Source organism: Cervus elaphus, chromosome 9, assembly GCF_910594005.1.
Source record: "Cervus elaphus chromosome 9, mCerEla1.1, whole genome shotgun sequence".
NCBI lineage: Eukaryota > Metazoa > Chordata > Mammalia > Artiodactyla > Cervidae > Cervus > Cervus elaphus.
In genome coordinates this window covers 23449513-23472141 of record NC_057823.1, presented here as the reverse complement: position 1 = coordinate 23472141, position 22629 = coordinate 23449513, and the positions used below count along the sequence as shown (strand labels likewise).

Genomic DNA, 22629 nt, shown 5'->3' with positions numbered 1-22629 from the left:
TTTTTTTTTTTAGGAACATTGGCAAGTAACTTAATGCCCCCCATCCTGATATCCAGGGCTCTGTTTACCTGCTGTGGCAGCGTTTCCAACACCGCCAGCCTCCAGAGATTCAGTTCATGCCCTATGTGCTGTCTCTTCCCACTTGCCACTCGGGGTCAGTTCTCCTCCTGCTCGGGGTCAGGGCGGCTCTGCGTGATCACCTGCAGTGACAGCAGGTCACTTCTGAGATCAGTCATAAAAGACGTATGGCTTCTGCCTGCGCTCAGCTAGCCAGCCACCATGGAGTGAGGAAGCTCAAGCAGCACCGTGGACAGGGACCATGTGGGGCACCATCCTGAAGCGGCTCCTCTGACCCCACTGGGCCTTCAGAGGAGACGGTCCTGGGCTGACACGTGCTCCATAACCTCCCGAGGGACCTTGGGCCAGAACCACCAAGGGAAGCTATTTCCAACCCACAGAAACTGAAAGAATGAACGCTGGTGGTTTACGCTAAGCTTTCAGGGACTTCCCTGGTGGTCCAGTGGCAAGGACTCTGTGCTCCCAATGCAGGCGGCCTGGGTTCCACCCCTGGACAGGAAACTAGGTCCCACATACTGCAACTGAGCCCACAAGCCACAACTAGAGAGCCCATGCACTGAAATGAAGACCCAGTACAGTCAAAATAATGAAATAAAATATAATAAAATAAAAAATAAGTTTTCAGGGTAATCTGTTACACAGCAAGAGATAACTGATACACCTGTCATCCAGGCTGATTCACCTGACAGCAGGTGAATTTTCTTTTTCAACCACTACAATTCTCTAATGGCAAGCCACCAACAGCACTGGATTTTTCATTTTCTCCTTTCCCCCCCATCTATAGATCTGATCATCTGGGAGATATAAGAGACTAAAGGGACTTGGTAAATTCAACAAGGGGGGAGCAATAGAACAATTAGGATGAGAAAATGAAGCCTTTGGGATTCACAGATTATCAAGAGATACCATCGCCTGATTCTGAGACCAAACAAGTCCACTACTTTGATCTGCTTCCCTCTAAAGCAGGGTCTTGGGCCTTCCCTGGTGGTCCAGTGGCTAAGACTCTGGGTTCTTAGCCCTGGGTTCCATTCCTGGTCAGGGAACTAGATCCTACCTGCTTCAACTAAAGATCCTGCATATTGCAACTAACACCCGGTGCAGCCAAATAAACAAACAAATAAATAAATATTTTTTAAAAATAAATAAAAAACAAAGCAGGGTCTTGCCCTCAGTGTTACTGATGTGGAGGCTGGTCATTCCTTGCTGGGGGAGGGGCGTCCTTCTGGGCACTGTGGGGGGTAGAACAGCCTCTCTGGCCCCACCCCTCATTCCAGGAGCCACCTGCCAGTTGTAATAAGCACAGATGTCCCCAGACATGGTCCAGAGTCCCCTGGGAGGTGAGATCACCCCCACTGAGATCCCTGCTCCAAGCACGTCTCTCATGGACAGGCACAGCAGGGACTCAGCATCTGGCAACAGGAAGCCCCCCAGTCTGAGGTACAGGTCCCACTCCTGGGAACCGAGCAGGTTGGCCTGGGATATCTGCGCCCCCTTCTCTCCCCACACGACATCCCACCAGCGCGTGGCAGGAACACCTTGCCTCGCTGGAGGCTTGATATAGACCCGCACTGCAGTTATCACCCCAGCCTTCACTCATCACCACAGCAACCATCTAAATGTGTCACCCCGAGGAGCTCTGATTGCAAATGAGGCAGGAGGAGAAGCCTGGGGTGGGGGACGGCAGCCTGAGCCTCGCCACCTGAGCTCCCAGCCCTGAGCCCTCAGAGTCTCTTGGAGAAGTGCCTGGGCTGGATGTGCCTCTCCAAAGTCTTAAAACTGACCCAGATCAGGGGCCAGCACAATTCAGTCCAATGGGACGAAAGGGCCTGGAGGGCTGACTCAGGGGCTAAAGGTCTCCAGGAGCCCAGCAGACGTAGGGGAGGAGGGTGCTGACCCCGGCTCTGTGTCCTGAGTCTCTCAACACTCCTCCACCTAACATTGGGTGGGGTCTCTCCACTTTCCTATTGTTGACCAAGCTGCACAGCAAGTAGGATCTTGGTTCCCCGATCAGGGATCAAACCTGAGCCCCTTGCACTGGAAGCTCAGTGTCTTAACCACAGGACCACCAGGGGAATCTCAGCGTCTCCCTGCTTTATTCTCTAATCACTGGAGGTTTATTCTGCTAGTGCTTCCCTGGTGGCTCAGTGGTAAAGAACCCACCTGCCAATGCAGGAGACGTGGGTCCAGTGCCTGGGTTGGGAAGATCCCGTGGAGAAGGAAATGGGAACCCACTCCAGTATTCTTGCCTGGGAAATCCCGTGGATGGAGGAGCCTGGAGGGCTACAGTCCAAGGGGTCACATAAAAGAGTCAATCATGACTTAGTGACTAAACAACAACAACATGATGTAAGCAGGGACCAAACTCAATATTTTTCCAAATAATGAACACAGGGTCTCCCTCCCCAGCCCTGCTGACACAGGGCACATCATCCTCCATGCAGGACCGTCCTGGGAGCTGTGTGGTGTGGAACAACCTCCCTGCCCCCATCCACTCAATGTCAGGAGCACCCCCAGTGTGCCAAACACAGATGTGCCCAGACATCACTAGTGTCCCCTTGGGGACAGGATCACCTGCTGAGCCAGGCATCGATTACCAGACCTCCCACCTCCTGGCACTGTCCTGTATGGAGGGACAGGCAACTGACTTGGGAAGACGATCAATTTTGACAAATTAAAAAAAAAATGTGTACGCACAGATTTCTTTTTTCACTCAAAATTAAAATAGCTTCTGTCCGTCCCCCAGAAGGCGGTGGGTGGGGACAGATATTCCCAAATCTGAGAGGCAGCATGGTTTCATTCTACCCTAACTTCGAAACTGACTAACTCCCCCAGGGCCTCAGTCTCCAAATCTTCAAGGTGGGGGTGAGGGTAGCACCCCCTGAGCGGGTGGGGTTCTTGGATTAAGCAAGTGAATATCTAGCAAATGCATAAATCAGTCCTGGCATATTGTTCATAGCGGATCACCTCTTTATCACTGGAACTTTTTCACAATCCTAGAACATCTAGTAACTGCTTTGCATTTGCTTTGACAAGGCCAGGACTCAGCAGAGTGATTCTGTGAAGGACCAGGTGGCAAATGTTTTTGGTCACTGTCGCTACTACTGAACCCAGCCAGTCGTGGGCCAGTGGGCGAGGCTCTGTGCCAACAAAGCAGGGGATGCAGGTTCGATCCCTGGCTGGGGAACTAAAGTTGCATATGCTGCATGGTTCGAGAAAAAAAAAATCTGATTTTGGGAGTTCTCTGGCAGTTCAGTGGTTAAGACTCCATACTTCCAATGCAGAAGGTGCAGGTTTGATCCCTGGTCAGGGAACTCAGATCCCACACGCCTCAAGGTCCAGCCAGAAAAAAAGAAATTGACTAACCCAGGCGACTTGGATCCAGTCCAGAGGTTGGAGGCTGGAGTTTCCGACCCACAGACTGGAAGACAGTCTGTGAGCAGATGGCACCAGGCCTCACATGGAGGCACCAGTGCAAAGGGAAATGGGTTCCTGGGTCCTAACAGAAAGCCCCCAGCTGCCCCTCACCATCCCAGTAACATCACCCCAGGCCATCCACTACACAGAACCTCACCACCACAGAGACACCACTTCCCTCAGATTCAGAGAAGGGGCTGCTGCTTTCTCAACACCTTGGGAAAAATCCATGGGCCAACCTCTGTTAGCAAGTATAGAAGCTCTTTATCAACCTTGGTTGCAAAAGGCTTCCTAAAGATCTCGACCTGGTGAGTAAACTATTTTCCGATCATTCTAGACAGGGCAGTTTACCATCCACAAAACTGCTACCGGTAACAGCCCCGAAGAACCCATCCCCAGAGGGAGAAATGGTTTCTGCAGACGGAGAGACTGAGAAAACCTGTAGAGGTGACAACTCAGTGTCCTGTGGACCTGTGTGTGTCCTGGGACAGAAAGGGGTGTCAGGGGAAAATTAAAGAAATCCAAATGAAGTGTGGACTTCAGTTAATAATGACATTATTTGCTAAACAGAAATAGAGACACAGACGTCAAGGGGGGAAATGGGGCAGAGGGGAATGGACTGGGATGTTGGAATTGACACATATACATTACTATGTATAAAATAGATAACTAATGAGAACCTGCTGCTCTGCTGGGCTGTGCTCAGTCGTGTCCAATTCTTTGCGACCCCATGGACCGTACGCTGCCAGGCTCCTCCTCCGTCCATGGGATTCTCCAGGCAAGAACACTGGAGTGGGTTGACATTTCCTTGCCAGCGGATCTTCCTGAACCAGGGATGGAGCCTGCGTCTCTTGTGCCTCCTGCACAGGTAGACGGGTTCTGTGCCACCTGTATAGCCAAGGGACCTCTACGCAATGCTCTGTGATGAATTAAATGGGAAGGAAATCCAAAAAAGAGGGACTATATGTATATATATGGCTTATTCACTTTATTGTACAGTAGAAACTAACACAATATTGTAAAGCAACTATGCTCCAAAAAAAAAAAAAATTAAAAATAATAATGACATATCAGTGTTGGTTTCTTAATTGGGATGAACATATCAGGTTTGATGTAAGATGTGAAGAACAGGGGTGACAGGGTACGTGGGATCTATCTGTACTGTCTTCCCAATTTTCCTGTGAATCTAAAACGAGTCTGAAATGAAAAGTTCATCTAAGAAGAAAAAGGAGAGAGGGGAGTGACGACAATTAGCTACTTATGCTTGAGGAGGCTTTGAAATGTGATTGAGGGAACATTAAGTTCCTGTGACAGCATCCGATAATGACAGGGTTATATAAAGCCCAGAGAAGAAAGACGCTAAAAACAGGATATGCTAATCAGCAGGGGAAGTTGGCTCCTAGGAGAGGAGTGAGGAGGGGGAGAAAAGACAGGTGGCTGAGTGGTTCCTGAGACAACCAGGGTGGACACCGGCCCAGGGGCTGCTCCACGGGAGGAAATGTCTGGAACGTCCCAGGCGGATCAGGGCAATGAGGCACAACTGCTCAGGAGCAATGCCTGCTGAGTGCACAGCCAGAGCCTGGGCTTGGGGGAGGGCGGTGGTTTTACAGATGGAGAGTTCTGGAACGTGAGGGTGAAGCTGTGGTCCAAAGACAGACAGACAGGTGATGTGACATGGCATCCCGGTCTTTGCAAGCTGACTCACTGGACACCTTTATCTAGACCAGGGTTTCTCCCTCTCTACCCTGCAGACATTTAGGGCCAAGTCATTCCCTGGTGGGGCATCCTGGGCACTGGGGGGTTTGGAGCAGCCTCCCTGAATCCTGCTCCCATGATGCCAGGAGCACCCCTAGTCCTGACAACCACAGATGTCCCAGACAGTGTCCCCCAGGGCAGGATATCTTAGAGGAGAAGTACTGACCTACAATAATTTACAATAACTAACAATGTACACACAGGACCATACTAGTGTAATTATCCTCATTCTACAGATGGGGAAACTGAGGCTCAGAGAGGTGATAAAGCCAGCCTTTGGTCACCAGAAGGATGTCTCAGAGAAGGGGTAGTCAGGAGTGGCCAATACCATGTTTAACAAGGAGGGGCCTCTGCCTGGGAAGGGGGCAGCAGTGCTGACCTGTCAGCATCCAAGGGCCAAATCTGGCCCACCTCTTGTGTCTGTAAATAAAGTTTTGTTGAAACACAGCCACATCCATTGATTTATATACCAGCCATGACATTCACATGAAATTAAAAGACACTTGCTCCTTGGAAGGAAAACTATGACAAACCTAGACAGCATATTAAGAAGCAGAGACATCATTTTGCCAACAAAGGTCCGTATAGTCAAAGCTATGGTTTTTCCAGTAGTCATGTATGGATGTGAGAATTGGACAATAAAGAAGGCTGAGCACTGAAGAACAGATGCTTTTGAATTGTGGTGTTGGAGAAGACTCTTGAGAGTCCCTTGGACTGCAAGGAGATCAGACCAGTCAATCCTAAAGGAAATCAACCCTGAATATTCACTGGAAAGACTGATGCTGAAGCTGAAGCTCCAATACTTTGGCCACCTGATGTGAAGAGCCGACTCATTGGAAAAGACCGTGATGCTGGGAAAGATTGAGGGCAGGAGGAGAAGGGGATGACAGAGGATAAGATGGTTAGATAGCATTTCTGACTAAATGTACATGAATTTGAGCAAACTCAGGGAGATGGTGAGGGACAGGGAAGCCAGGCATGCTGCAGTTCATGGAGTCGCAGAATCAGACACAACTTATCGACTGAACAACATACGACATTCATGCCTACAAAGGACCAGCTGGCCCTTCATAGAGTTTATTGGCTCCTCACAGAGGTCCTCCATCACCACCTCAAAGCCCTGCATGGTTTTTCCAGACTCTCGAGTGTTCACTGAAGACTTTGTTGGAGGAATGAAGACAGCAGAGGCAGCCTCGCTGGCAGTGAAAGGAGTCTGGACTGGTTCTACCTGGTTCAGGATGAGGAGGCCAGTCCCTGGACTCATCAGCTCCTCGGCCAGGAGGGGGTCTGACTCCTGCCCACCCTCCAGTCCTGCCCTGGCGGGAGGAGCACATGTCATCATAGGTGTGTGGGACTGTAGGGTTGACTGGCAGCAGGCAGCATGCCAGCCCGTCTCCCGAGGTGTGTGGGCTGCACTCTTATCTTGACCCTGCTCTCACATGGGATGGAGCCAGGCCTCTGCTCTGAGCTCTGAGCTCGGGAACCAGGTCCCCCTGAGCCTGCACAGTCAGCCCTGCGGCCTCCGGAGGGTAGAGCGTGCTGAGCGAGGATGCACGCAGCTGTCCCATCTCGTCTTCCCAGAGCCCCAGTGCTGAGACCCACGGATCGCGCTGGCATCTGAAGGTCACCTCCGTCTAGGCTTTCTCCTCACCAGTACTGTGGGCGTTCAGGCCACTCTCCAGAGTAGAGCAGCCTCTCTGGCCCCCACTCATTCATGCCAGGAGCACCCCCTAGTCGTGACAACCACAGATGTCCCCAGATGTCACCCAGTGTCCCCTGGGGGTGGAGTCACCCTGAGTGAGACCCCTGTGGTAGGGATTCTAGGAGGTCATGCGTCCCGTGACCATCTGACCTCTGAGGTCTGGTAGGCTGCTTACATTTCAATACACACCTGAGTGAGTGGGAGGGCAGGACATCCATAGATGCTGGGGGCCACCCTGGTTCACACCATCTGACCATCAGGGATTTATTCTGGTGGCTAATATGAGCTGAGCTTCCAGGTGGCTCAGTGGTAAGGAATCTGGAGGAGTTCTTCAGAAGACATAGGTTTGATCCCTGGGTTGGGAAGATTCCCTGGAGGAGGAAGTGGCAATCCATTCCAGTATTCTTGCCTGGAAAATCCCATGGACAGAGGAGTCTGGTGGGCTATAGTCCATGGGTCACAAAAAGTTGGACATAACTTAGTAACTAAACCACCATTCTTTTAATGTCCTTATTGAATTTGTTACAGTATTGCTTCTGTGTTATGTTCTGCTTTTTTGGCTGCAAAAACATGTGGGATCTTAGCCTTGACCAGGGACTGAACCAGTATGCCTTGCATCAGAAGTGAAGTCTCAAGCACTGGCTCACCAGGGAGGACCTTGCCTCATTGTCACTAGTTGCATCTGCAGAGACCCCAATTCCACATGAGGTCAGATGCCCAGGTGCTGGGGGTGAGGACTGGAACACATCTTTGGGGGGAACAGAGCTCAGCTCACAACACCCCCTCTTTGGCCTTCCCCCCTGTTCTCCCAGCCTTGCCCTGAACCCCAGGTCTCCTGACCCCCACATACTGTACTGACCCCCCAGCCGTGTCCTTCATGCCCATCAGAAAGCACTCCCAGGTTGCCGTCTCTCCGGCACCCCACCTGCTTCCCTGACTTCCACCTGGAGGGCTGTGAGCTCACTGGGAACATTCTCCCTGGAGGAGGAGGCACGCTGAGCTCTATGTCTGTCCCAGGGTCACAAGTTTGAGGCAGATGGGCAGGTGACAGCAATGCTGGTCCCTGGAGAGATGACACCTGGCTTGTTGGCAGGGGGTACTGCTCCGGGCTCAGCTGTCACTACATGGGAAGTGGCCCCAATGTCATCAGCCCCTCTAAGTGTCCTGAGAAGCTGGGAGGTTTGTTTTTGTTTTTTAAATGTAAAAGTTCCTGCTTTTTTTTTTTTTTTGGCTATGTCACTTGGCTCATGGGATCTTAGTTTCCAAAACAAGATTGAACCTGGGGCTCCTGCAGTGGAAGCTCAGAGTCTTAACCAGTGGACCGCCAGGGAAGTCCAAAAGCTCCCGGTTTTTAAATGTTGGCAGTAATTCAGTAATTCTGGGAATCCAAGACCATCTTACCTGTTTGCTGAGAAACCTGTATGTGAGTCAAGAAGCAACAGTTAGAACCCTGTATAGGACAATGGATTGGCTCAAGATGGAGAAAGGAGTACAACACGGCTGTCTGCTGTCACCCTGCTTGTTTAATCTATACTCTGGGCTGGATGAGTTGCAAGCTGGAATCAAGATAGGCGGGAGAAACATCAACAACCTCAGACATGTGGATGATATCACTCTAATGGCAGAAAGCGAAGAGGAACTAAAGAACCTCTTGATGAGAGTAAAGGAGAGTGAAAGAGCTGGTTTAAGACTAAATATTAAAAAACAAAGATCATGGCATCTGCCCCCATTACTGCAAATAGAAGGATAAAAGGTGGAAGTAGTGACAGATTTCCTCTTCTTGGGCTCCAAAATCACTGCAGATGGTGACCGCAGCCATGAAATCAGAAGACGACTGCTTCTTGTCAGGAAAGCTATGACAAACCTAGACAATGTGTTGAAAAGCAGAAACATTGCTCTGCTGACAAAGGTTCATATAGTCAAGGCTATGGCCTTCCCAGTGGTCATGTACGGTTATGATAGCTGGACTATAAAGAAGGCAGAACGCCAAAGAACTGATGCCTTCAAACTGTGGTGCTGGAGAAGAATCCTGAAAGTCCCCTGGACAGCAAGGAGATCAAACCAGTCAATCTTAAGGGAGATCAACCCTGAATATTCACTGGAAGGACTGATGCTGAAGCTGAAGTTCCAGTATTCTGGTCATCTGATGTGAACAGATGACTCATTGGAAAAGTCCCTGATGCTGGAAAAGATTGAGGCAGAAGGAGAAGAGGGCATCAGAGGATGAGATGGCTGGATGGCATCACCAAAGCAATGAATGTGAACTTGGCCAAACTCTGGGTGAGGGACCAGGAAGCCTGGCATGCTGCAGTCCATAGGGTCTCAAAAGTCAGACATGACTGGGTGAGTGAACAACAACAACAATAATTCAATGTCTAAAACCACTGGGGTACTTCCCCTGTGGCACGTGGATAGGAATCCACCTGCCGGTGCAGGGGACATAGGTTTGATCCCTGGTCCAGGAAGATCCCACATGCAAAGGAGCAGCCAAGCCCGTGTACCACAACTACTGAGATCACATGCCACAACTACGGAAGCCTGTGCACCCAGAGCTGTGCTCTGTGCAAAGACAAACTAAAGCAACGAGAAGCCCAGGCACCATCACTAGAGAGCAGCCCCTGCTCGCTACAACTAGGAAAAAGCTTGCACGCCAACAAAGACTCAGCACAGCCAAAAAACAAATGTGTACATGTACACTAGTCATGTCTGACTCTTTGCCACCACGCAGACTGTAGCCCACCAGACTCTTCTGTCTGTGAAATTTTCCAGGCCAGGATTCTGAAATGGGTTGCCATTTCCTCCTCCAGGGGATCTTCCCGACCCAGGAATTGAACCGTCTCCTGCTTTGGCAGGCGGATTCGTTACCACTGCACTACCCAGGAAGCCCAAAATAAATAAATTTATTAAAATTTAAAAAAACAAACACTGGGTTCTGCCTCAGGCAGCCAAAAGTGATAAGGAGCCCCACAGTGGGGTGTGACAAGACGGCCGCTTCACCTCTGGGGTTCTTCACCCACGTCCACAACCCCAGTCTGATCACAAGAAAGCACCAGACACGCCCAGGTCAGGGGAGGTGCTGCCAAACTTCTGACCTGTCCTCACAACGGTCTGAGAAGGTCAGGGACAAGGACAGTCGGAAAAGCTGTTACAGCCAGGAGGGGCCTAAGGAGACACGATGACTCCATTTGGGTCCTGGAAGGTGCCCTGAGGCAGCAAAGGGGACATCTAGAGGAAAATAAGGCTCAGATGGTAAAGAATCTGCGTGCAATGCAGGAGACCCAGGTTCGATCCCTGGGTCGGGAAGATCCCCTGGAGGAGGAAATGGCACCCCACTCCAGTATCCGTGCCTGAAGAATTCCATGGACAGAGGATCCTGGTGGACTACAGCCCATAGGGTCAAAAAGAGTCCGACACGACAGAGCAACTAACATTTTCAGGGAAATCTAAATAAAGTATGGACTATGAAGATAAAATTTATCAATATCAGTTCAACCACTGTGACAAATGTACAGCCCTGGACCTAAGTGCTACTAGCAGGGGAAACTGAGTGTGGGGTAGGTGGGAATGAACTCCCTGCACTGTGTGTACTTTTCTGTAAATCCAACGCGGGTTCAAGAGGAGTTTACTTTAAAGAAAACCTTGACCGCTAGAAACAAGGTATATAGCATAAGACACTGCAGGACGCTCAGGACTACCTTATGAATATGTCTTCCAAACTTGACGGGCTTGTTCTCCAAAGGGACCACCATATAAACCTAAGTATATAGTTATGACCATTGTTTTTAGAAATTAGGAAACCACTGGGGGAGTACTTCCCTGGCACTCCAGTGGTTAAGATTCTGCACGTCCCACATGCTGCCTGGTGTAGCAAATGATTAATAATTATAATAATAAAGAAAAGCTAGGTTAGTTAAGCTCCCAGGCATTTGAAATGATGGTGCAAAAAGTTAGGAGGTGGGGAGCCCCTGAGAGGAGACACAGGGTACAGCCATTCACAGTACCAAGGGGCACGGAGGTCCCTGGCCCCCAGCAACCTCCGAGTCAAAAAGGGCCTTAAAACCATGTCTGTGGACACCACTCTGGAGCAGAAATAGTGACCACGGCTGCCCATCTCAGAGCTGGCACCCTGGGGAACCTTGAGGTCAGTACACCTGCAAGGTCAGGAACTATTTCCTGTCTATTTCAGGTAAGGAAGAAAGCTGCTTAAAAAAAAAAAAAGCTAGACAAAACATTCACTGGAAGGACTAATGCTGAAGCTTCAATACTTTGGCCACCTGATGTGAAGAGCTGACTCACTGGGAAAGACCCTGATGCTGGGAAAGATTGAGGGCAGAAGGAGAAAGGGACGACAGAGGAAGAGATAGTTGAATGGCATCACTGACTCAATGGACATGAATTTGAGAAAACTCCAGGAGATAGTGGAGGACAGGGAAGCCTGGCGTGCTGCAGTCCATGGGGTTGCAAAGAGTCAGACATGACTTAGTGACTGAACAATAACAATAATACAAAACATAAGACATTGCCCAAAATCAGTAAGTGGAAAAGAAAGACTTTAAACTTGAGTTTAAATCCAAAGTTCATGAAGGGGGAAACCCAACAGTTCCCACCTGGCGACACTCAGTGCTGGTCGGAGACATCAGGTAGGGCAGGGGAGCACTCCAGGCATTGATCAAGTGCATGGGGGTCAGAAATGCTGTTCCACACCCCACGGTGCCCAGGATGGCCCCACACAGAGCCTGATCAGACCCAAATGTCAACACAGCTGAGCGAGAGACCCTGCTCAACAGGTGGGGACTAATATCTTGTCATATGCCCAGACCCATGTGTACTAACACTGTAAGTCACCCCTGGTACTTCTGACTACCAAGAACTACAAGACAGGGACTTCCCTGGTGGTCCAGTGGTTACGAATTTGCCTCCCAGTGCAGGTGGTGTGGGTTCAAGCCCTGGTCAGGAAACTAAGATCCCAGGGGCCTCAGGGCCCAAAAAAACAAAACATAAAACAGAAGCAATATCGTAACAAATTCAGTAAAGACTTTAAAAAAAAAAAGTCCACATCAAGAACTGCAGACCAGTACATTGGCTAGTACAATCCATCTAAATTAAAATCTTTTTTCTTAAAAAGACATATTTGTACATGTGGATATATACACACACACACAAATTCCCAAGTGACTGTGTAAACAATCTGCCCGCCAATGCAGGAGATGCAGGAGACAAAGGTTCCTGCATTGAAAGCTCGGAGTCTTAGCCACTTCACCACCAAGGAGGTCCCGTGATGTATCTCTTAATATATATTTTTAGAGATGGCACTATGGGATCAGAAACCATTACACATTTTTAAGGTTCTTGAAAACACACTACTAAATTAGTGCTGAGAAAGATTATGCCATCTTTTTTTTTTTTTTTTTTTTTTTTAGATTATGCCATCTTATATCATCCTGCTATCCATATCCTCATTATCGTGGGTATTACTTTTATTAATATTCACCAGTTTAAAGGTAAAAAATAGAGTCTTCTTGGGGTTTTGTAAAATAATTTTTTAACTTTGGAATGATTTTAGATTTGAAGAAGACTACTTGCAAAAATAATACATAAATCTATTTATCCTTCACCCAGCTTCTTCTGTAAGGTGCATTTGTCACAACTAAGACATCAATGTAGCTACGTTACTATTAACCAAGCTCCACATTTATTCAGATTTCACTAGTTTTTCCACTAAAGGTTCTCTTCTGTTTCAGATCCCATCTAGGATACCACATTGCATTTATTGGAAAAGATCCTAATTCTGGGAAAGATTGAGGGCAGGAGGAGAAGGGGGCGACAGAGGATGAGATGGTTGGATGGCATCACTGACTCAATGGGAATGAATTTGAGCAAACTATGGCAGACAGTGAAGGACAGAGAAGCCTGGCGCGCTGCAGACCATGGGGTTGCAAAGAGTCGGACACAACTTAGGGGCTGAACAACAACGTGTCATCCCTAATCCTTAAGACACCCCAACACCTCCATTTTGTTGATGAGAAGACAGAGGTTCAGAGAGGTTAAGTGACTTGCCAATGTCACAGAGCTGCTGAATGGCACAGTCTGGATGCAACCCACACCTAAAGAACTCGAGATCCAGAAGTACTCCAAGCATGCCTCCCTCCCCCTCATCTCATTTTAAGTCCCTTCAAACACACAAAAGTTAGTCTCCAACTCTCCATTAACAAACACATGAAGTGATCCACAGCAAGTATTAATAGCTGGGTGATGAACCGCCATGACAGAATTAAGCAGACATCCTTCCCTTCAAATAGCCGTCTTGAGAAACTATTTCTGAACGATATGTCATCTCAGGGATGTGTCCTTGGAAACCATCAGAGACAAAGGAAAAATCTCAGAAGAAATGCTGTCCTGTGACTTAGCAATAATAACACCTGACATTCAACCAAAAGCAACCCTGTTCCTGTTGGGCCATCCACCTTATTCAGCACTGAGTGACCTCTGGCTGGGTGGAGGGCACTCTGAGACAGTCCCCCAGTGATCCCAACTCCTGGGCCCTGTGCCTGTATCCCTGCCTCCCACCGAGTGTGGGCAGGACACGTGACTTGTACTAGCACACAGCCCTGAGATGCGATGTCACTTCCACGACCATCTCACGTGAGAAGGCAGCTTCCACCTTGCCAGCAGACTCTCTCCTTTGCTGCTGTGATGAAGCAAGTTTCCAGGCTGGGGAGGCCCAGTGGCCCACAGCCAAACAACTGAGAACAGCCTCCAGCCAGCAGCCATGTGAGTGAGCTTGGAAGCAATCCTTTCTCAGCTGAGGTAAGATGGCAACCCAGGGGGTCTTCCCTGGTGGTGGTTAAGGATCTGTCCTCCAATGCAGAGGACATGGGTTCAAGCCCTGGTCAGGAAACTAAGATCCCACGTGCTTCGAGGCAACGAAATGCACACAACTAGAGAGATGTCCACGTGCCGCAATGGAGAGCCAATGCAACCATAAATAAATAAATTTTTTTTTTTTTTTAAAAGGCAGCAGCCCAGGCCAAGAATTCGACTGCAGCCTGAGAGACCCTGAGCAGAAGCCCCAGCTAAGCTGCACCTGGGTTCCTGACTCACAGAAACAGAAACCCTAAGGCAATAAACATGCCTTGTTTCAAGTCACTAAGTTTGTGGTGATTTGTTACAGCAGCATTAGCACACTAATACAGACTGTTTCCAAATTCAAACCCACCCTCTAAAGGTGAAAATCCGAAATGTATTTGAAACATACAAGTTTCTAGATTTGAAATATACAAAAGCAATCCAGCCTGGTCTTGAAGGCAATCACACTGGAGAAATGTTTCAAGGACAAGGACTCCCAAGGTGATTGTTTGAAAATGAAGATGTGAAATCTGGGGTAATGAACAAAACAGATTCTACTTAGCTGACAATTATAACCAGATTTTTCACACTCAATTGCATATACTACGTCAGGCAGTTTTTCTGCATCATTGGGTTTGAAAGCTGTGCTATTGTGTGTCACCAAAAAGAAAAACTGATTCAGAAAACAACGCTATATGTTAGATATATATATATATCGTACTACTTTTCTTAAAACAGAACTGCCATGACGCCTCCCTCTCTGGCTGAGACTAGAATAGATGAAAGTCCAGATTTTTACACACTTGGGACCGGCAATGTTTTAACACATGGAACATTCTATGAGGTTGCAAACTGTTTTATATTCTTCAAACATATCCTGACTGTGCCAACTGCCCTGACAGTTGGTCATATTCTCAAGTGAATCTAAACAGCTCACACTCTTGGAGACAGATGCATGGAGGGACTAGAGGGTCTCTCCACCACAGAGCAGGCCTGGTTACACCCCCTGGACCATCACAGGAAACAGGATCCTGGCTTTTATGAAACATCCAGGCACAGGGAATGCTGGAGGGGAGAATGTCATGGCCAAGTTCAGTGCTATCCGTTGAAAACTCGTGACTGCAAAGACTGGGAAATGCTGGCCAGCAAGGAGAGAGAGAGGTCGCTTGAAGGTAAAGAGGCAGGGAACACTATTTACCAAACCAGACTAGTGACAGACTGCAAATCTCAGTTTGTGTGACCCCTCTCCTAGGACCACTATGAAGGACAGCCGTGACCTAAACTGGTTCATGTGTGGGCCTTGCCTCCCCCCACCCAGAGAAGTGCTGGGGAACATTTCTCCAGGGTCCTATAGGTCAGGGGTCCCCAACCTATGGGATCTACTGCCTGATGATCTGAGGTGGAGTTGATGTAATAATAACAGAAATAAAGTTCACAATACATGTAGTGTGCTTGAATCATCCCGAAACCATCTCCCACCTCGGTCCATGGAAAAACTGCGTTCCACGATACCCATCCCTGGTGCCAAAAAGTTGGGGACCATTCCTCTAGAATGCCAAGAAAAACACAGGAAAAGCTTACATTCACATATATTGCATGGTAGTTTTCAATGAGGAAGAGAAAAAACTTCACCCCTGGGGGGCACCAGGTGATGTCTCGGGACGTCTGCTGTCATCATGACTCGGGGTGGGGTGCTCCTGGAAACGAGGGGGTGGGGTCAGGGAGGCTGCACCACCCCCACAGCGCTCAGGACACCCCACAGAGGACAACCTGACCTCCTGGCGGCCGTGATGTCAGCAGGGTCCAGGCTCAGAGCGCCCGCCCGGCTTGGCCCTCAGGGCTAGAGGGACTCATTCGTCTTTATTACAGACCCAAATCTGTGTCATGCCCGCAGAGGAGAAATAGTCACGTAATTACATTTCCATACGTGCTACCGGGAACTTTTTTAGGGAAGACAGTTTGGGAACATCGTCTGGAGACAGAACGTTCCAGGAGATGCTGAGTCAGAGTGGAGCTGATGTCAACAGGCATCACAGTATGTGTTGAGTCACTTCAGTCGTGTCTGACTCTCCGTGACCCCACAGACTGTAGCCCACCAGGCTCCTCTGCCCATGGGATTTCCCCGGCAAGAATACTGGAGTGGGTAGCCACTCCCTTCTCCAGGGGATCTTCCTGACCCAGGAATCGAACCCTCGACTCTTTGGTCTCCTGCATTGGTTAAGTGGGTTCTTAACCAGTAGCGCCACCTGCCACTGACAATTCAAACATATTAGCTTTGGCTTTGAGCCCGCTACATATGTAATGGGCTGCATGCCCACTCCCTAGGGCTTAGGACTCTGGGGGACATCTGTGGTCATCACAACCGAGGGCAGGGAGGTGGGATCCTGGCATCAAAGGAGTGGGGTCAGAGATGCTGTTCACCCCCCACAGCACCCAGGACGGCCGGCGGAGGGTGACTCGGCCCATGTCAGCAGGGCAGAGGAGGGGACAGATACTCCCCAGCCCGCCAGCCACTACAGGGTAACCAGCCATTGCCCAAGCAGTGACCATGCATGGCCTGCACCGACACCCTTCCACAGACGTGGTCCTTGGGCTTGAAGGACAAGTCCAGCCCTGTGACACCCTAAAGCCCTCTCACCCTGTCCAAAACTCTCTTATCTTCCGGCCGCCTGCCTCTGAACACCAGGGCCTGGGAACAAGGTCAGCAGAGGGTCAGCAGCCCATGAGAGACAGCTGATGGGGTCCCGTTCCCTGTGTGTGGCCCTGAGCAGAAGGGCAGCGGATGTCCCCAGCTCCCAGCAACACACGGGGAGGTGGATGTGTGGCACACAGTTCCTGTGGCTGGGCTGGGGTAGGGAGCCCAGGAAGGGATGGAGGAGGAACCACAGCAAGTGACCACACAGGGTGACACCTGGCAGGCTGTCTTCCTAGGTCCTCCTCTGCTTGGCCTCACTCCGCTCATGGATGATCACCTGCCCTGGCGGTGGCACGGCAGTAAACGAGACCAAGTCCTCACTTTGCCCTGACTCAGGGCCTTACCTGCGGTGGCGACTCAGATTCCCCCTCTGCAGCACAGATGGGATGGTCCAGCCTAGGGCGGGACCTGAACAGTGGGCAGCTCCTTCCCAACCTCACCACCAGCCCATTCAGCCTCATCCCTGGTCCTCAGTTCCTGGGCCAAGGAATGGCCATCAGTGTCCAGTCACATCCACCACGACTGAGTCTCCTCCACACCTGATCCCATCTCTGCAGGGACAGACCTGGTCTCTTCCTCACTTTGGTCTGTGGCAGTCACTGGGAAGACAATAGCATTAATATTAACATACGCTGCAGGGCTTCCCCGGTGGCTCAGGAATTAAGACTCCGCCTGCCAATGCAGGGGACACAGGTTGACCCCTGGTCTGGGAAGACCCCATATGCAGTGGAGCAACTGAGCCCATGTGCCACAGCTACTGGGCCCCTGGGCCCGCGTCCGTGCTTCTCAACAGAAGAAACCATCGCAGTCAGACGCCTGCATCACAACAAGCGAGCAGCCCCCACTCACTGCAGCTAGAGAAAAGCCCCCACAGCCACAAAGACCCAGCACAACATACACCGACTGTAACGCGAATATTATCTCTAATGTAACATAAATAATAATATTAAGGGACTTCCCTGGTGGTCCAGTGGTTAAGACTCCTTGTTTCCACTGCAGGGGGCGTGGGTGCAATACCTGGTAGGGGAACTAAGATCCCACATGCCATGTGGTGTCACCAAAAATTTTTTTTAATTAATAATAAAATAGTAACATTAACAATGATAATAACATTACAGCAAAGGCAGTAATAGCCTGTCCACCCCTGACTCGGGTCACTGCCTTGGCCACCATCTCAGCCCTTAGGAGGATCCTGGGCAGTGATTTATATTCCATTTTGCCTACAAGGAGACAGAAACAAAGAGGTTTTGCCCAAAATTGCCCAGGGAGAAAGTCATCCAGTGTCTAAGTAGTCACCCCAATCCCAAAGTCTCACTATGCCACAAGGTCCCCTACATTCCACCAGGTTCCAAAAGGTTCCAGAAGTTTCCATCATTTTTGACTTTACACCTCCTCCACATCTCACCCCTCCCCGGGGAGTCCCCATCCCACAAAGGAGGGAAGGACTCTCAAAACTCCCCGAGCCAAGCCTCACTTACTGCCTTCTCCCAGGGACCCCAGAGCACTCCCACTTCCCTCCTAGTTCCACCCATGGACGGTTAGGGCCCAGGGCTGGCAAGAGCTAAGGCCAAGGTATGACTGCTTGACAGCCTGGGACACAGGAGAGTTCACGTCCTTGTGCCAGGCTCTGAAGGACAGGGCTTAGAAGGACAAAGTGTCAGATCATGGCTTGACCTCAACCAGAGATGGGCATCCTTCACGACCCGTCAAGGACTGCATGCGGGTTCACTCCATGAAATGGCACCCCCCTCAGACCAACAGGTTGGAGAGTAGTAAAATAAACATAATAGAAAATTTATAATTTTAATCATTTTAAAGTATACAATTCAATAGCATTTAATAGAGTCACAGAGTTGTGTAACTATCACCTCCAGAACATTCCATCATCTCAAAAGAAGCCCGGTTCCCATCAGTAGTCATGCCCAGCCCCTGACAACCAGGAACCCATTCTCTGTGTCTGTGGATCTGCCTGTTCTGCACATTTCCCATCAGTGGATTCACACCCTGTGTGTCCCTCTGTGTCTGCTTCTCTCACTAAGCATCGTGTCCTCAGGGTCCGTCCACGTGGTAGCGAGTGTCAGGGCTTCTCCTTTCCATGGCTGAGGGATGCTCCTGTGTGTGGCGCGAACCCAGTTTTGTTTATCTGCTTGTCTGCTGATGAGATGACATTTGGGTGGTTTCCACCTTTTGGCTGTTGTGAATCATGCTGCTGTGAACATTGATGTTCAGGGTTTTGTGTGGATGAATATTCCCATTTCTCATGAGCGGACATCCAGGAGTAGAATTGCTGTCCACACGGTTTCCAATCAGCTGCCTGATTTCCATTCTTGCCAGCAGGGCCCAGGGTTCTCTCCTCTCCACACCCTGGCCTATGCTTGTCACTGTCTGTCTTTCAATTCTAGCCATCCTGATAGTTGTGAAGGGGTGTCCTACTGTGCTTTTGATTTGCATTTCTCTGAAAGCTAATAGCGTGGAGAATCTTTTCATGAGACCATAGTCTGAGGGGGACGGGTTTGGCCACACTGTGCAGCCTGTGGGATCCTAGTTCTCTGACCAGGGATCGAGCCCAGGCCCTCAACAGTGAAAGCGCTGAGTTGTACTCACTGGACCACCAGGGAATTCCCGACACCACAGTTTTTAATCCTAGGAGACAGGTGCACCAAAGCCAGCCTCACATACCCAATTACACGGCCCGAAGGAAGTATGGCTGGTTCTGTCACCGAGACAAAAAAGCCTGCGCAAAATTCAGACAACATGATCAGCTTTGTCTCAGGGAAGAGCTACAGAGTGGCGGGCCTGGGGCTGGGTCCCTCCTGGCTTGGCTCCCTGGTTCTTTTCTTTTTAACTGAAGTATACAATACAATTGATCTGCAGTACTGCATTAGATTCAGGTATACAGCAAAGTAATTCAGTTATACATGTATATGTACATATCTAGATTCTTTTTAACATTTTTCTCCATTATAGTTTATTAAAAGATCATGATATTGATGTTGAATTTAGTTCCCTGTGGTATACAGTAGGTCCTTGTTGTTTATCTATTTTATATACAGTAGTGTGTATATGTTAATCTCACGCTCCTAATTTATGCCTCTCCATCCCCTTTGGTAACCAGAGGTTTGTTTTCTAAGTCTGTGAGTCTGTTTCTATTTTATAAATAAGTTTCATTTGTAGTACTTTTTAGATTCCACATATAAGAGATATCATATGGTATTTGTCTTTCTCTGACTTACTTCACTTAGTATGACACACTCTAAATCCGTTCATCTTGCTGCAAATGGCATAACTGCATTCTTTTTGATGACTGAGTAGTATTCCACTGTATATATACACCACATCTTCTTTATCCATTCATCTGTCAATGGACACTTGGGATGCTTCCACATCTTATTTATTATAAGTAGTGTTGTTATGAACATTGGGGTGTCACTTCCCCAGTCCTGAGCCTCAGTTTCCTTATCTGAAGACAGACCCCCAGAGGGGCACCCCAGGTGGGTGCTCTTGGGGCCAATACAGCCCTGGGTGGGAACCACTATGCACAAAGTTAAATGCAAGTCAACAGTAACCAGCACATCACCGGAACCTTGACCTGAGGCAGGAGGAGGGGGAGGAGGAGAGAGGCGCAGCTGCAGCCCTGGGGACAGGAGGGCATCACATTAGCCCCAGAACTCTAAAGCATTCTGGAGGATTCAACCTGGGCTCAGTGAATAAGAATCCCTCTAAAGACATGCAGGTGATGTAACTAAAATGGAAAGTTCATCTCCAAGAGGGTCCAGGATAGAATCCTGCATCATGGGCTCAGCCACAGACACGGTAGAAAGTGTGTGGTTGGGAATTCCACCCGCCCTTTAGGGTCCAGTGCAGCCCATGACAGGAGGCTCTTGATCCGCATCATGTATCAGAAACGAGATGAGAAGCTGTGAGGACACAGAGCTTTATCTGCACTGTAGTTCCCTAAACCACATCAGTTTCCTGCAGTTACTCTAACAAACTGCCACCGGTTCAGGGCTTAAAACCACACCCATTGATTCTCTCATAGTTCTGGGGTTCAGGAGTCCGGCTCAGGCCTCACAGGGGTAAATCCAAGCGTGGGCAGGGCTAGTCTTTTCGGAGGCTCCAGGGGAGTACAAGTTCTTGCCTTTTCCAGCTTCTAGAGGCGCCACATCTCTGGCTCATGGCCCCTCCCTCCATCCTCACAGCCAGCAGAGCAGCATCTCCTGTCTCTTTGCCTCTGACCCTCCCGCCTCCCTCTTATAAGGACCCTGTGATGACACTGGGCCTCCTGGGGAATCCAGGGTCATCCCCATCTCAGGGGCCTTACTTAAGTTAATCCCTCCTGCAAAGTCCCCTCTGTCCCATGAGGTGACGCATCCACAGTGTTCAAGAAACAGGATGGGGGCGCCCTTGGGGGCCCCATCACTCTATCACAGCTTGCTTCTGATTTTTTCCTCCATGTTTTTGTCTGAATTTTTTTTTAAAGCCATTTTTTTTCCGCCTATTTCATACCTGCTGGCTACTAGACAGACATTCTGTGTGGTCTGCTCCACCGCCCTTGACAGAGGAGCCTCTTTTATAGATAAAACCAACCAACCAAAAACTGAAGCTCGAAAGCCGGGTGAGGCCCCCTGGTGACTGCAGAGCAGAGGTGGCTGGGAGTCCGACGGGAGTCCAGTGGGTTCGGGGCGGCGTCACTGGGCAGGAGGGCAGGTGGAGGCCGGGTGCGGTGGAGAGGTGGGCGGGTCAACAGCAAGCAGGTGGTGTTTGTCAGAGCAGAGAGCATCCCAGGCCAGGGGAGGCAGGAGTGTGACCCCAGATGCAGGAGGGAGACAAATGAACGGTACAGAGAAAGCTGCCACAGGCTGGCTGCACAGTTAACAAGGATGGGGACGAGAGTGGGCATGGGGGATGAATGCCATCAGCCAGAAGAACTCACGTCCTTCCAAAGTCCCCAGGGCTGAGCTGAGAGAAAAGCAGCAAATGGACGAAAACCCCACCAGGCAGAGAAGCACAAACAATCGAGAGGTTTAAAAATAGACGACGGCCCCACGATGCCACTCCTGGGGACCCACCCGAGGGAACTAAAAACAACCATCGACATAAAAACCTGAAGATGGATGTTCACTGCAGCGCAAGTCACGGCAACCTAACAGTGGAATCACCCCAAGTGCCCACTGATAGATGAAGGCATCAAGACACAACAGACGCATATGATGGAACACGATTCTGCTCTAAACTATGAAAGTGGACAGACTCTGAGAATACGATGCTCAGTGAGAGAAGCAGACACAGAAGGACACACAGGGTGTGATTCCACTGATGGGAAACGTCCAGAACAGGCCGATCCACAGACACAGGGAGTGGGTTCATGACTGCCAGGGGCTCAGGAGGGGATGGTGCGGTGAGTGTTTAACAGGGACAGTTTCAAATTTAGAAGATGAAGAGGTGCCGGGTAGATGGAGGACAGGGGGAGAATGGTTGCATAATGGCGTGAATGTACTTAAAAACAGTTAAAGCCATGAATTTAATGTGACACGTAATTCACCACAATGAAAAAACAAAGCAAATCAGAGTGGGTTGAAGTGGATGCAAGGAGGTGAGTTGGGAAACTCATGCAGCGCTGAGCAGAGAGATGGCTGGGGGTGGGGGGAGGGGGGAGAAAGGTGGACTGTGTCTGGTGTGTGATAAACTAATTTTTGATTTCCGGAAACTACTGTGACTGGCCGAGCCTTCCCTTAGGACGACAGGAGACAGGCAGCACGGATGGTCACCAGCCCCACCCCTGGCACCATCCCGCCGTTGTGGGCTGAGTAAAGAGGCCACTGAGAAAAAGGCTTTGACTCAACAAAGGGCTCCATTCAAACCCCAGAGCAGGAGCAACTCCTGCCTGCCTTCTCTCAGGACATCTCCCAGGGGCTCCCAGTTTCACTTTCAAAGGACATGCCAAGCACCTCCCCAGAAAGCAGCCTGATTTCCATCAGCCTTCTGCTTTGGCCAGACACTCTGCCCATATGTGAACCAGCACTCAGGGTGTGGCTCTGGGAGACGGGGCGAGAGGGTAGGAACAGCAGCAGCTTCATGGGGCTTCCAAGTCTTGGGCTGCCTGTGCCAAAACTCTCCCCTGGGGTTTCAAAGCTCCCCC

At 49.7% G+C, this 22629-nt stretch overlaps 1 protein-coding gene across 5 annotated transcripts in view; it reads right to left on the bottom strand.

Annotated features, from left to right (window-relative positions):
• The window catches only part of GNG7 (G protein subunit gamma 7), a 137424-nt gene that overhangs the window by 102264 nt on the left and 12531 nt on the right, over positions 1-22629 (bottom strand). Inside the window, exon 1 of one of the 5 annotated variants that reach the window (XM_043912076.1) lies at positions 69-200. The exons of 3 other annotated variants lie outside the window; for them this stretch is intronic. The gene's annotated coding sequence lies outside the window, so the exon portion shown is untranslated. Of the gene's footprint in view, positions 1-68; positions 201-22629 lie in introns of those variants that run through there. One more of the 5 variants, XM_043912073.1, reaches the window with a different exon arrangement.